A 15,401-nucleotide genomic window follows, 5' to 3' on the forward strand; every position below is an offset into this window, starting at 1 on the left:
GCAAGGATTGAATCTAGAATAAAATTTGATAAAAGTTCAGGGCATTGGTCAGTAGAGATTGTCAAGCCACCTGAAGGTAGCCTGCATGATGATCTCACTCCTTAGGATTATCAAGTATCAAGAATTGACTTGGGAAAGGGAAGTCAGGAAGTAGATATGAAAATATTTGAAGCCTCCAATAAAAAGATCGCAGAAAGTGTCTGGAAGGACACTCAGGATAAGCAAGATATGAAAGAAGTAATGAGGATCATGGCACAATACATCAATGCTATCCTACACCTAGAACCTAAGCCTTTGAGTGAAATGTCCACAATTTTGGATGTAATGCCTTTAGAAAATTAGTAATTCCTTGACAATTTGCAAAAATGTAAGGCTATTGCAAAGACATATGAAGAATGGTTGCAGTATGTCCTAAGTGAAAGCATGAAATAGATAAATATGTTAGATTAAACTTCAAAGGAAACCATTGCCATCATTAAAATGGTAGAGTCTAATAATGAGGGCTATAAAAAAGAAAGGAATAATTAGCTAAAAATAGTACTCTAGATATAAGAGATTCAAGGGTTCGAGTTGTAAAGATTTCAAGCCTTGATGATAAGATTGTGTATGTGATTAAAGATTGCATTAATTGGCGAAATGAGGCACTAGTTCAGAGAATTACTGAGACCAAGGGAATTGTAGATGGGCTTAAGTTGGTGGATGAAATAATTCAAGGAGACCTAAAATGGTTTAGCAAGCATTGTGCAGGTAGGGAAAATGACTCTATAGCCGAAGTGGAGGACACAGTAAGTAAAGTATAGAAGAAGTTTTAGGAAATCTAGGAGAAGAAAATGCCACAAAGGAAAGACTTTTCAAATCTTGCCCACATTGAAGCCATGCTGATAATAAACCAGAAACATCTAGAAATGCATGAGGAAAAGGTAACAGAATTGAAGAGGGAGAAAGAGGTTTGGAAGCAGAGAATTTTCTACATCGGTCTACCCCATCACTCAATTATTTATACATTCATCATTGCCTACCAAACATGGAAAGATGCATGAATTATAGCTGGTGTAGATGGTTCTTCCTTAGGTGATGCATGATCATTAGATAGTTTATTTTTCTTTTCTCCTTTATATTTACTTTATGCATTTTAGTTAACATAGTTGTGTTAACCAAAAGGAAAATTTACTCCTGGCATGTTAATTTTGGATAACTATCTATCCCTATGCCTTTTGAATATGTAATAGTTGATATCTAATAGGGGTTCATCTCTTCACAAACTGAGATAGAAATACTTTTGTTGTAAAGTTTTGCACTTTAAATTTTATATACAATATTTCCTGAATTAGTAGCAATCCAAGTAAGGTTTTATAATTTTATGTGTTGAATCTTTCTAAAGTAGATACTATTGTCTATTTTATGATAATTCACATGCTTGAGGGTGTATATTATATGTGAAAGTTAAGATTTATGTTTTGTGTATTCCAAAGTTGTTTGCTTTAAATCTTAAAGAGTGTGGGAGGTAGAATTTACATCATTTGGTATTATATTCTTATTTTAGCTTTCAAATCATTTGGATGATATTGATTGTTACAATCAAGTAGTTTTTTAGTATTCAAATTTATTTTGTATTCATGAGATAGTCTAAAGCTTTTCAGTATTTTCAATAAAAATTTCTTTGGGAAGATTTTCCCTCAATAGAGGATTCATTGATTATCTTTTCATAAAAGGTTAGTTGCACCTTGTATAACATAAAGAAAATCTAAAGTAGAGAATTCCTCATATGCAATCACAATTCAGTTTGTTAGTTTAAAAGCGTTTTCCCTACTCAAAGTGCTTAAAACATTTGGGAAAAACTATTTACTAATATTTTTTGGTGATTCCACTAGGGAACTAGAAAGATAGAATTTTTCTTTTTGAAGTTCCTAATAAGTTTCATGGTTTTGGGAAATGGTGCTTCCTAATCACAATCAGTTTCCTATTCTAGAATCTAACCTAGGATTTCAAGATACACAAGAAGATACTATTTCTGACCTCAACACTTGTGCTTGGATTAACTGAGCCAATAATCAATTGTATCTCCAAATACAATTGGTACTAGAAAGAGAAGAATAAATAACTAAAAGGATTAGAGGTATTCCAATAGCACAAGAAGCCATGGTAGAAAGGGTTGCCCGTGCAAACAATTAATTAGGTCAAGTTGAAATATCACCCTGGCTACACAAAGGTATACATGAAGTGATAGATTTTTAGGCCTAGTCGATGATGATTTTGAGGAATTAGCTAGAATTGACTTCAAGCCTAATCTTTGTTTGAAAAGAAATAAAGCTAAAACTATCAACAGACCATCATCACCTCCTAAAGGTGGTAATCTTGTTACTTCTTTGCAATCCCTAATCATCCCTAGAACTTTTATTCCTTCTATTATCGCAATCCTCCCTATCAATTTTATATAACCAGGAATGGCTCACAATCAACCTTGGGGTGTCTTGATAGGACCTCTGTAACTTGCAAGAAATTTGGGAAGATTACCTAAAGGGGCATGAGAAATTCTCCCTAGATTTAGTGGAGATGGAAAGAAGACACCTAAAGAACATTTGAATGCTTTTAATACAGCATGTGGAGTTTTGGCTATAGCAACAAAGGATGTGGGTGTAAGGTTTTTCATTCAAACCTTGATAGATTTAGTAGTTGATATGTTTCATCATTTACCAAATGCATCCATCACCTCTTGGGATACTATGAAAAATGATTTTGAAGCCAGATTGAAAGTGGCTGAAGATGTAAATTCTTTGCTCATGAAATTAAGCTAGATGAAAAAGGAGATACATGTACCCATGCAAGATTTTGTGTCCCAATTCAATAAAGCATTACATTAAATACGTACAGCTAGCATACCAAATGGTGAAAATCAAAAAGGTTTTTTTTTAAACACAGTGCCTCCAAAGACTACTTTCCCATTGAAAAGAGATAATCCTCAAATGCTTGTAGCATCTCAAACCATTTCCATAGAGTTAAAAGATGATCTTATTATATCTAGCAAGTGGAAGAAGGAGGTGCAAATCCTGAATTCTCAAGCCTCTACATCATCATCTTCTAATGATGCACTTGTCCAAAAGTTGGCTAATGACCTTTTAGCAATAAAGAAGCAACTCCTTAAGGCCTGATTTCCCTATCAAGATATTCAAAGAAAATATCCTAATTAAAATGCTACTTCCCAAGGGAGATAATTTACCCTACCACCTAGCCAACAAAGATTATAGATCGAGCCTCCTCCCAACAAACCAACATGTGTGTTTTTCACCTCACTAATGATCACAAAGGGACCACATGTCCTGAGAATGTGAGACATGAGTAGCTTGAAGCTAAAAAAGTAGTGGCATCGAACATAATAATAGAGGAAGAGCCTTCCAAAGGACTTGGAAACTATGTAAATTACTACCTTGAATATGAATTTGATTCTGATAGAGGTGGTGACATTCTTTTAACTTTGGAAGAAACCTCATGTTCGGTGCTAACTAGAGGGAAAAAGATAGCAAAAGCTAATTTTTATTCAAAAAATGCTACAAGTCCTACCTAAGCAAAGGATTCTAAAACTAGAGAAGAAGGCGAGAGTAAGTCATCATAGTCACAACTACATACTTCCCAAATTATGAAAAGTTTTGATCTTGGCTCTACATTTGATATAGCTGAATTTTGTAAAACATCTAGAATTCAAATATCTCCTGCTGAGTATTTGAAAATGAATCCTAGTGAACTCAATAAGCTGATTGAATATGTTCAACAACCTTTACCTGACATATCTACTAAATAGACAAATAAAGTCTCTTTCAATGAGGAAACCAAAACTCAAAAGCTTGATCATCACAAAGACCTAGTCCAACCTAATAAAATTAGCCTAGAGTCATCCTATTGAGGAAAGTTAGATCCCTTTTATGTATCCCTTTACCATCATGGCTTTAAATTAAGCAATTGTATCATAGACTCTCGTGCTTCTGACAATATAATGCCAACCATAGTAGCAAAAGCCCTTGATCCTCCTCTAACTAAGACTTTTGGCAAGTGTTATTCTATGGATTCTAAGTAGGTACCCTTAGTAGGTCAAATCAAAGATGCCCAAGTTTCTTTAGCAGCCTTCCCAAAAAAGAGAATAAAGCTTACTATCCTAGTAGCTGACATTCCTACCAATTATGGCATGCTCCTTAGCAAAAATTTCTACCGAGATTTGGGAGGAGAAGTCAAAATGGATTGGTCCCAAGCCATCATACCTATAGGGAGAAGGAAAGTAACCTTGTTACCTAAGGCCTAGTCTAAATATACAATGTTCCATTCTGATGATCTGAAATCTCAAATCCTCTATCAAGAGACTGACTTTGCTAATTATTTAATTATGTCTAAAAATGAAGAAGCAATTATATAGTCAAAAGATATGGATTCACCCTAGATGTTGGAGTTTGATGGAAGTTGTTGCTCAAGTGGCTCTTGAGCTGGTGTAATATTGGTGTCTCCTATAGGTCAAACTTTTCCCTCTTCTTTCAAGTTAGCCTTTGAGAATACAAATAATATAGCTGAGTATGAAGCTTTACTTTTGGGGCTAGAAGAGGCAAAAAAGAGGAATATTAGGTTACTAAAGACAAAAGGAGATGTAGAATTAATAGTGAAATAGGTTAGGAACCTATTTTCAATAAAAAATGAAAGATTAAAAAATTATAGAAATCAGGTATGGGATGAAATTGAAGGTTTAGAAACCTTTTCAATAGGATCAATCTTGAGACAGCTAAATGTGAAAGTAGATTCCTTGGTAGTATTAGCTTCTTTGCTAATTCCTCACCCTAATTTTGTGACTGATAAGTATACTATGGAGATCATTCATAGAGTGAGTGTCCCAAAAAAATAAATTCATGGCAAGTATTCAAAGATGATGCACATACTAATTCTTTCTTACAAAGTATGGAGAAATTTGCCAATAATTATTTTAAAGGTTTTGAGTTAGAATGTAGGAAGTTCTTCCTTGACTCATTAGATGAAGAAATAGAAGGTGTAATGCAATTAGAAGGAATTATGATACCTAAAGGCATAGCCAAACTTTAGAAGATTTTAGATAGGTGAGATGCTTTCCTAGCTCAAGATTCATCTCCTAAAGAGGTCAAAAATAGTGAATATGAGAAAGTCAACCTAGGTGATAAACACAATCCTTAAATGGTGAATCTAGGTACCTATTGTGAGGTAGATGAGAAGGCGTGATTCATCAAATTGCTAAAAGAATACACTGATGTATTTGTCTGGTCATGTGAAGATCTGAAGACCTTTAGGGGAGGTTAGTTCAAGTACCATATTACCCTTAAGCTAGGTATTTCTCCTTTCACACAGAAGTTAAGGACCTATAACCCAAAATTTTTAGATGTAATATTCAAGGAAATTGATAAGATGCTTAAAGCTTGTATAATCTTTCCAATACACCACTCCACATGGATGGCAAACATAGTACCAGCTAGAAAGAAAAATGGAGAAATAAGGATCTGTATAGACTTTAGGAACCTAAATTAGGCAAGCCTAAAACATAACTTCACCTTCCCCATGATGGACCATTTTCTCTAGATAGTAGCTATCTCAGAGATGATGTCATTCCTTGACAGGTTCTCTAGTTATAATCAAATAGGAGTGGTAGAAGAAGAACAACATAAAATATTGTTCACAACTCCTTGGGGTACTTTCAGTTATAAGAGAATTCCATTTGTCTTGATAAATGCTAGTGTGACTTTCCAATATGCAATGAGTTCAACTTTTGGCCATCTTCTAGGTAAAAGCATCACGGTGTATCTTCACGATATGACTATATTTTCCAAGAGACAAAAAAAACATCTAAAGGATTTGAGGAAAGTGCTCGAGAAATGTAGAGAACATGGGATTTCATTAAATCCCAAGAAGTCAATCTTTTCTTTGATAGAAGGAAGGCTGTTAGGAGACATTGTTTCAAAGGAAGGAATTAAAATTGACCCAGAAAGAGTGAAAGAAATTCAGTAGTTATGTCTCTCAGTTAATCGTAATGGTATCAGATCTTTCTTTGGACAAATCAACTTTCTTAGAAAGTTCATTCCTGACTTTGCTGAAGCCACAAAACCTATGGTGAATCTTTTAAGTGAGAAATAAATTTTCAAATGGGATGACTCGGCAGTCAGAGAATTTGAAGAGGTAAAGGAAGCTATTGCAAAGACACCTACTCTTTTTCATCCTAATTTTAAGAAATATTTTATAATGTATTGCTATGCATCGGATCATAATATGTTTGGTATCCTACTTTAGAGAAATGAAAAGGGAGAAGAAGTACCTATTTCTTTTATAATTATTCCTCTAAAGAAACATGATTTGCATTATTCTCTAGCTAAGAAACAAGTTTTTCTTGCTGTGAAAGTTGTGAAATAGTTTCGATACTACATCCTTCATTCACATTTTGTGGTTTACGTACCATCTACAGCAGTCAAAAGTATTATCACACAAAAGGATATGGCAGTAAACAACTGAGCCACTTGGGTAGCGAAGGTGCAAGAATTTGACCTAAATATCAAGTCGTCTAAGTTGGTTCAAGGTCAAGGTCTTTGCAAGCTTATGTCAAAAAATAATAAGGAAGACACATACCCCATTTTCTTGTTGTTCAGTTTGAAAGATGAATAGTTTTTAGATATAGCATACTTTCTCACATATGGAGAATGTCAAGATAATTGAAGGGAAAAGATAGAAGTCTTCAACTCAGGGAAAAAAAGTTTTTTATCATCGACGATATCCTGTATAAAAGAGGCTTAGATGGTATGTTCCTAAGATGTGTTGATATTGATCAAAGAGAAAAGTTGCTCAAAACATTTCACAATGAGGCTTGTGGGGGACAATTTTTTATCCACAGTAATAGCTTTTAAAATTCTAAGAAGTGGCTATTATTGGCCAGGTATGTTCAAATCTTCTTATAAATGGGTAGGCAATTGTGAAAAATATAAGTTGTTTACTGGTAAACCACAACTAATTGCTCTCCCTCTGAACATAGTGGTTATAGAAGAACCCTTTCAGCAGTGGCGATTGGACTTTATAGGTCCAATCAACCCAAACTCTAGTGCCAGACATACTCATATTCTTACTACCATAGACTACTACATCAAATGGGTTGAAGTGATTCCTATGAAAACCGCAACATCACAAGTAGTATGTAAATTCTTAATAGAAAATATTATGACTTGTTTTAGAGTACCGAACAAGATAGTAACTAATAATGCACAGAATTTCTCATCTCAAGAAATTCAATTATTCTGCTATGATCATGTTGTTCAACTATCACATGCCTCTAATTACTTTCCCCAAGGTAATGGATAGGAAAAATCCACAAATAAGAATCAAATTAATATCATGAAGAAATTAGTGGATGAAAAAGGAAGAGGTTGGAATAAAATGTTGTTTGAAGCACTCTTGACAGATAGAACCTCTCCCAAATGAGCTATTGGCATGACTCCTTTTGAGTTAGTGTACAGAGTTGAAGACAATTATCCTTGCCCCTAGAGCTAGCTACTTTAAACCTACAAAAGGAAATTGAAGGTGAGGTATTTTTAATCCTATTGAAAAAAGGACATTGTACCTTCAAAAGATTGAGGAGGAGAGAAGAGAATTGATTGATCATATTACAAATCATCAAACAAGGGTGAAGAAAATTTTTGATAGAAGATCAAGGCCTCAAAAATTCATGAAAGGGATGAAGTGTTGTTATGGGATAGGAGAAGAGAGCCTAAATGAGTGCATGATAAATTTGAAAGTTTATGGAAAGGACCATTCATCATATTAGAAGAATTGGTTTCTAATACATTCAAGCTAAAATATCTCAATGGTGATGATTTGCCCCTATCTCATAAATGGATAGGATCTCAAGCTTTTCAGTTTTTAGGTCTACTTGTTGCTTTCATTGTAAATATCTGCATTTTCCCTTGCTTATCTTTCTTTCTTTTTTTGTCATTGTTTCTTTCATGTTTTCTATCTCTTTAGTCTAGGTCTGTTCGAGTCAGTCTATAGAACTAGAGATCTTAAGTTCTTTTGATCCTTGTCAGTCTCATTCCCTAGCCAAAGCCAATTGTTATGCCACTTTTCATATAGTATGTAGTATTGTATGCCAAGTTCCTTTTTTTTTCAAAATTTCAAGTTGAACTTGAAGCCCTAAACAAAACTTCAACTTCAAGTTCGTGTCCACCCACTTTCTTTCACTCATCAAGCACTTTACCCATCAGCATGAGTCAAACCATTCAAAGTTGAAGTTGAAGTCAAAGTTGTTCCAAAAATACTTCAACTTCAACTCAACTTCATGATTTTCTAATGTTTCCTTGTTTTCTCGCAGATGAGGTATTAAAAAGGATAAATGTCATTTCAAAGGTAGAAAATGGGTCCCACCTGACAATAATCTTGAAGACATGAAAATTAATAATTATGATAGCTAAGGAAACTCGTGCCAAAGTATGGTTAGTTTTATTAGAAAAGATGGAGTCAAGATTCTCTAACATCATGAGATGTAGGCTCACATGCAAATTTGATGGGCATTAACTATGATAACTCTACAAGTCATGTCAAATACAAGTGTCATGCTTCTAAATTATTTCACCTGCTCATATCTTTCCTAAGATTTTCAAGAAATCATTACTTAAATTACCCTTTTGGCTAGTAATTGCTCATTCGTTCATTCTAGGTTTTTGATGTCAACTGGTAAGCAATTCAGGTGGAGAGTTAAGCTCTGTCAAGAACTATAAGTGCATTATACATCTCTCAATTTTTTCATGCCTAGTTTTGGTTTTAAGTGTTTTAGTTTATCTCTGTAAATCTTACTTTAACCCAAACCATGACTCTTTTTCACCCCAAAATGCCTAAATTAGAAAAGCCAACCCTGTTAAGCTCCCTCCCAGAAATTTGTGACACATTTTTGGTAAATAAAAATTTGGCTGATGTATTAGAGTGGGCAAAAATTGCTTAGTCTAGTCCCATATACCAGAAGTTGGCCAGTAGTGGGTTGCTTGAAGCTGCCACTTTTTCATCAGTGATTGGGTGTTCGAAGCTAGTCATCGTGTAATGCCCCACCAAGGGATCCAAAGAATTAACCTAGAATTTCACTAAGTTTAGAAACAATTTTTTTTTTCATGCAAGTAACACCACATATAACTTATGCACAATAACGGAAGCAATAACAATGTCCATATGAAATTAAACATAACATAAATAATAGATTACATTCTTTAAGATCCCTTAACGTTGAATCACATACATGAATCCATCTAGTACAACATCCTCATGAAATGATAAGTCCAATTTTTATACATTATATTTCAAATACTTAATCATCCATTGTACATGTCACAAGGTATGACAAGCCCAAAAAATATACATACATAGAATAAGGTACATCATCCTATTCTAATCCATGATACATCAAAGTAGAGATAATCACATGATACAACATAATAGAAAACATATACATCCATCATAAAGATCAAACATAATAAACTAAGTGCATGGTTCCTCCCAACCGTCAATAGCATCATTAGACCATCGTGGATCCTAGCCATCCCTCCGTGCGTAACATTCCAAATCACCGAAGAGATCATTGGTATTACATAGTAGGAATGTCACTCCTAATATATACAACATCATATGTAGAAAGTAATCTAACATGCAAATAAAAGCATAAGATAACATCATCTAACATATGCTAATCACCAATGAAAAAGGATACATATCCACCATCATGAAGGATGTATCAGCCATGATGTCTCAATGAATCTCAAAATGATAAGAGTGGAAAATACACTACCACCCGACCGCATGGTACCTAAGTGGTCCACTCCCACCGTGTTGAGGAGATAATCTCAAGTCCCAAACAAGCTATCAAAATCACATAGCACATATTTCTATAAGTCCAAGAATCCTAAAAGTATACTAACTCAAAGGTTCCAAACACAAAATATGACATCTAATCCCAGAGGCACACAATGACATGTAGGAACCTACTATGCAAGCGATAAAGTGTCATCGCAATTATCACATACAAGTTACCCTGGCAGTTAGCTAAACTCCACAAGTCTATATTGATTTCATGCGGCCACTAGTATCCTCTCATACTGACGAGGCATACTATGAAATGCAAGGTCGCAACCATGCATCTCACTACTCCCATCCTAGCCTGTACAAGCACTCAAGGCATGGGCGAGAACAAAACACTTATCTTTTTAGGTTCATTCAGTTAGTATTAGGTGTGAATGTTATCACTTATTAATCCAACTTACAATAAGTTACCCTGGTAGCCTCTTAGGGCCTCGGCCCCCATTGCAAGCCACTTCCTGTCACTACATGCAGATATCCTACCCTAATGCTCATGGACTCATAAATCTCAAAATCACAAAAGATAATCCATGAAATCATCAAATATGCATAAAAGCATCAAATCTTCATGAGCTAGCAACCATAGAAAATCATGAACACAACAGCTCTCTATTGGCAACTGAAGTATCACTGATAATCAAATATCCAATGGTTCTCAATAACCAATATATATATATATATATATATATATATATATATATATATATATATATATATATATATATATATATATATATATATATATATATATCAATCATACTGATCGAAGACTCAAAAAATGGTTGAGTCAAACATGTCACAACATGACATCATCAAAAATAAATCCACATTACAGTCCCATCATGGCGACTAGAAAAATAACCAAGGATAATTGATCGATGACCAAAATAATGGTTAAGTCAAGTGTCTCATACATAAGAATCTCAACTATAACAATCAGTAATCACAATCAATACATAGAGCATTCCATCACATAACCATGGTTGGGTTTATAAAGATCAAAATTAAAAACATCATCATGTCACCACAATCACATAACCCCCAAGCCTTTGGTAGACGTCCTATACTGGTCAACACTAGTCAACCCAAAACCCAAAATAGTAGCATTAAGAATACACAATGTAAACACACATTTTGGTTTTACAACTTGAATTTAAATGTAGAGATCTCAGTTTAAATTTCCAAGTTTGAAGAATGAATTTGAAGGAACATTTATATATGAATGCAAATCCATTCTTTAATTATAATTTTAATCCAAACATCCCCCTTCCAAATCCATTTTTAATAAAACAATTAATTTTAATCATGAGCCCTTGATATATACCAATTAACAAATTCATAATTATAAAACATATAATTATATTTACATATTACATACATACTTTTATATATATATATATATATATATATATATATATATATATACATATATGAATATATAAATTATTTATCATTTAACAAAATCGATTTAAACAAATTCAATTAATGCCAAATCAAATATGGCAAACATTTTTTTTTAAAATCAACACACACATTATTAATATAACCGCTGGTACGCAAGACCTTGCGGTTGCAGGGCCTGTGGTGTCAATGGTACTGTGTACCACTGCCGTCGTAGTACCTGTGACGGGGTACGCTGCGCCTGCAGTGGGGTGCGGGTCTCGTCCCACCCCGACTCAATGCTTAAAATTTTTTATTCTTTTAACAACTGCTACACGATTTTCATTTGCGAAAAACGTTTATTAAAACATTTCTGCCCACGAGTATGTTATTTGGTTTTTTTAACAACATATATATATATATATATATATTATATACAAATGTATGTATATATATATATAGGTATATATATATACATATATGTATGTATATATATAAATAAATATATATAGAATTAAAATATCACAACATATGAGCGTATATACATATATATATAATTGCATATATATATATATATATATATATATATATATATATATATATATATGTATGTATGTATGTATGTATGTATGTATGTATGTATGTATGTATGTATGTATGTATGTATGTATGTATGTATGTATGTATAAACAAATTGACAATATATGAATACAAACTTCAATTTTCAGAATTCCTCCATAGACCTTTAATCTCTAAAATTTCCAATAATTAATCTAATGGGTTTGACTATAAATTTCAACCCTAGCCCAGTGTTTTTATTTTATTTTAGATCCATGCATATAAAAACTCTCAAATAAATTAATCTACCCATATTGAGATTGCACAGTAAATTATGAAAATTCTTCAGAAGACATATGGAAGACACGAAGAAGACAGGGAATGCATGATGTGGAAATAGCATAAGTAAAAACACAAGAATCTACCTGGATTCTGATGCTAAATTGCTCTTCCTTAGAAAACCTGTAGAGCAAGCTCCCTTCTTCAGAATTCTCAAATCCTCCAATGCTCCAATTGCACTCCAAACGCTATGACTAAGCTTCTAGGAATGCTTGAATATAAAGAGCTTTCAGGAAATATCTAGAATGCTTCTAGAAATAGCTGGAAGGTGTCACCAACTAAGCATGGGTCTTTTCCAACCTTCAAGATGAGCCTTAGGGTTGTAGACACCATGTGCTTAATTGATGCACTAACCCCCGTGTTGTTGACACATGAGAAATAGAGAAGTGCGTTAATTCCCATGCAAGCTTATAACTCCAATTCACTTATTATATAATTTCTATTTAAATATTTATAACTTTCATTTTAACTTTATAACTTTTATTATTATTATTTATTTATTACTTTATTATTATTTTATTATTATTATTAATTTTAATTTCTATTTTTCTTTTAATTCTTTTTCCTCAATAATTCACATTTAATTTATTACAACCATAGTATCAAATAACATGATATTTTATATTAATTTTCTCAAATAATTAATTTATTAATTAAATCCATTTATTAAGACTTAATTAATAGAAAATTCACCATAGACCTCCAAGATAAAATATGAAAACCCATCATAGAGCAAACACTCAAAATCAGTCTAAAAGGGTTAAAAATCATGAATCATGTCATCCGACACATTCGGTGGGTAAAATATCCAAATGCTTGTCCTAACTCACTAGGACAATTGGTTTAAGAGTTTGGGATTTGGACTTGATAATTTATCTCCCTTCTCTTATCATTGAGATAGTTTAATAGGGTACGCTCATCCTAGCAATTCAAGGAAGTCGATACCCGGTACATACAACCTGCAAAAAAACCATGCATGTACATACAATATATATAATGCTAAGCTAAACAGACAATGGCAAGAAGTGGTGAATCATGTAGATTTCGACTAAGTAGGTGACTACGACTCCCTTCCTTAACCACATCAGAAACGCCATACAATTAAGAAAACACGCACACCATACACATGCAAGTATGGGGTAAGTATCCATAATAAAACACATAAGATAATAAACCATCCATCTAATCATCAGTAATAACTGAAAATAGTATAATGATCATCATGTATGCATGAAATGTAAAATCTAATTAATCTCATCATATAACCACTGAATCCATAACATAATGTCTGATAGTGTCAAAACAATACCACTAATTCATCAACATAAGACTAGTCTATCATAGTCTGATGATAATAACAATGTCCAAAAAAGATGTGAATGAGGGTAGGCACTACACATCAAGTGTGCAAATCATTATGACCCTAACACTAGGTGCATTAGGAAAATCTTTGGAGAACAGTTAGTTAGGATAAATAGGGCTAGTATCAGTTCACCTCTAAGAATTCCTCACAAAGATCCTTATGAGCCCTAAACATTTGAGGAAGTGGAATGTATTCATCGATTGAGAAAGAAAGATTATGACTCTATAGTTGCTCAAACATGGCTTTTGAAACTAGCCGAAGGAGGCTCTGGACTGCCAAAACCCTTAACTATAGAGAATTTCATTAAATAAATTATTGATATTGTGTTGCTTTTGAATAGAATTAAGGGTAATGACCATGCTTTCCATTGGGAAATTTGGATTTACTTCTTTATTCAGAAGATTGTTGAGGGTGAAAAGTTCATTGATTGGGTTGATTTGATTACTAAAAATTTGCATAAGTGTTTGGTAGCCATGAGTAGTTTCATCTTATTCTTTCTATCTTCTTTCTTAATCTACATTCTAACTACATCAAAGGAGTGGGAAGGTCTTCCAAACTTTCCCTAGAGAGATGAAATGACCATTTATCAGTACTACAAGGATCTCCAGGCAAGTGAGTTTTACAAAGAGTTCAGGAGGGTAAATGATGTTTTCCTTGGAAGGTTAGTCTTTGAACTCCAAGGACATGAAAATCAAAGGTTGTTTGAAGAGTCAATGCAAGCCATCAAAATTTATGGTTGTTTCTACATTCAGTTTCCCAAGTTCATGTACCTCAAGGTTGTAGGTTTTTCTAGTGAACCTCTTAGGTTATCATGTTTTTGTTTAGATAACATCATCCTCTTTGAGATATTAAGACAACTTGTTTCTATAATAGAATCTCCTAAAAATTCTAAAAGACCATCTTCTTTCATATTTCCCATAGAGATTGGTCATTACAGATGCTCAAATCTCAAACAAGTTATGCTAGTGAAAGCAAAATTGTCTCACTTTTGCCTCAAGTCATACTCTCCCAGAGAAGATTTTGATTGTACCGGCTTTGCCAAAGATAATTTTAAACATGCATCTTCACTTTTCCATGTTCCACATCTTGAAGATTACTAGGCCAATTGTCCAGATGAATTTGAAGTTAGAAAAAGGCTATGGTCAAGGCTAATAGTAAACCAAATCAATATGTTTGAAGTTGACCTCTGCACTAATGGGATAAAAGAAGATGAAAATGAAGAATTGATCGACCCATTTTATGTCAAATAGATTGAATACATGCGAATTCCTAAAATTGAATGGACTAGAAGAGAGGAAGATGATTTTCTTTCCTATACATCAAAAGTCTTTAAAAGAACTAAAAATTGGGTGAAATCTAAGACTATTAAACCAGCTGTCCCTTGTGCCTTAGAAAAATACTCACGAGCAAAACATAAAAAGACACACTCAAAGCCCAACATTTCCACTAACCCCAATATTGATGATCTTGTTATAGGTTCTCAAGAAGCTGAAGCTAAAGTAACTCAATAGCCACTTCAACTTCAATTTCATGAAGAGGCACCAAAGTCTAAAAGGGTAACCTACTCGAGCACTAAAAAGGTGACATCAACCAAATGAAAAGATAGAGTGACTGTTGATCTGGATCTTGCAGAGACAAAGTCAACTCCAGAGCAACATCCCAGTCTTACAATGGAAAAAAGTATGTCAGATCCTCAGAAGTTTCCTAAGAAAGTGGATACTCAATCAATTACCCTTGTTTTAACTAATGTTTCTCCCTCAATTGGCAAGGATCTATTACACCTAAATGGTTGGAGACTTCTATTGAAAAGAAAAGTATGGTGCCCATGTCTATGCCTATTGATGACTTGGTTAGTAGATGCCTAGGAAAGTCTTCAAAAACCAAA

This window comes from Cupressus sempervirens, chromosome 6, assembly GCF_028749045.1.
Source record: "Cupressus sempervirens isolate cs-2001-9-10 chromosome 6, ASM2874904v1, whole genome shotgun sequence".
Classification (NCBI taxonomy): Eukaryota; Viridiplantae; Streptophyta; class Pinopsida; order Cupressales; family Cupressaceae; genus Cupressus; species Cupressus sempervirens.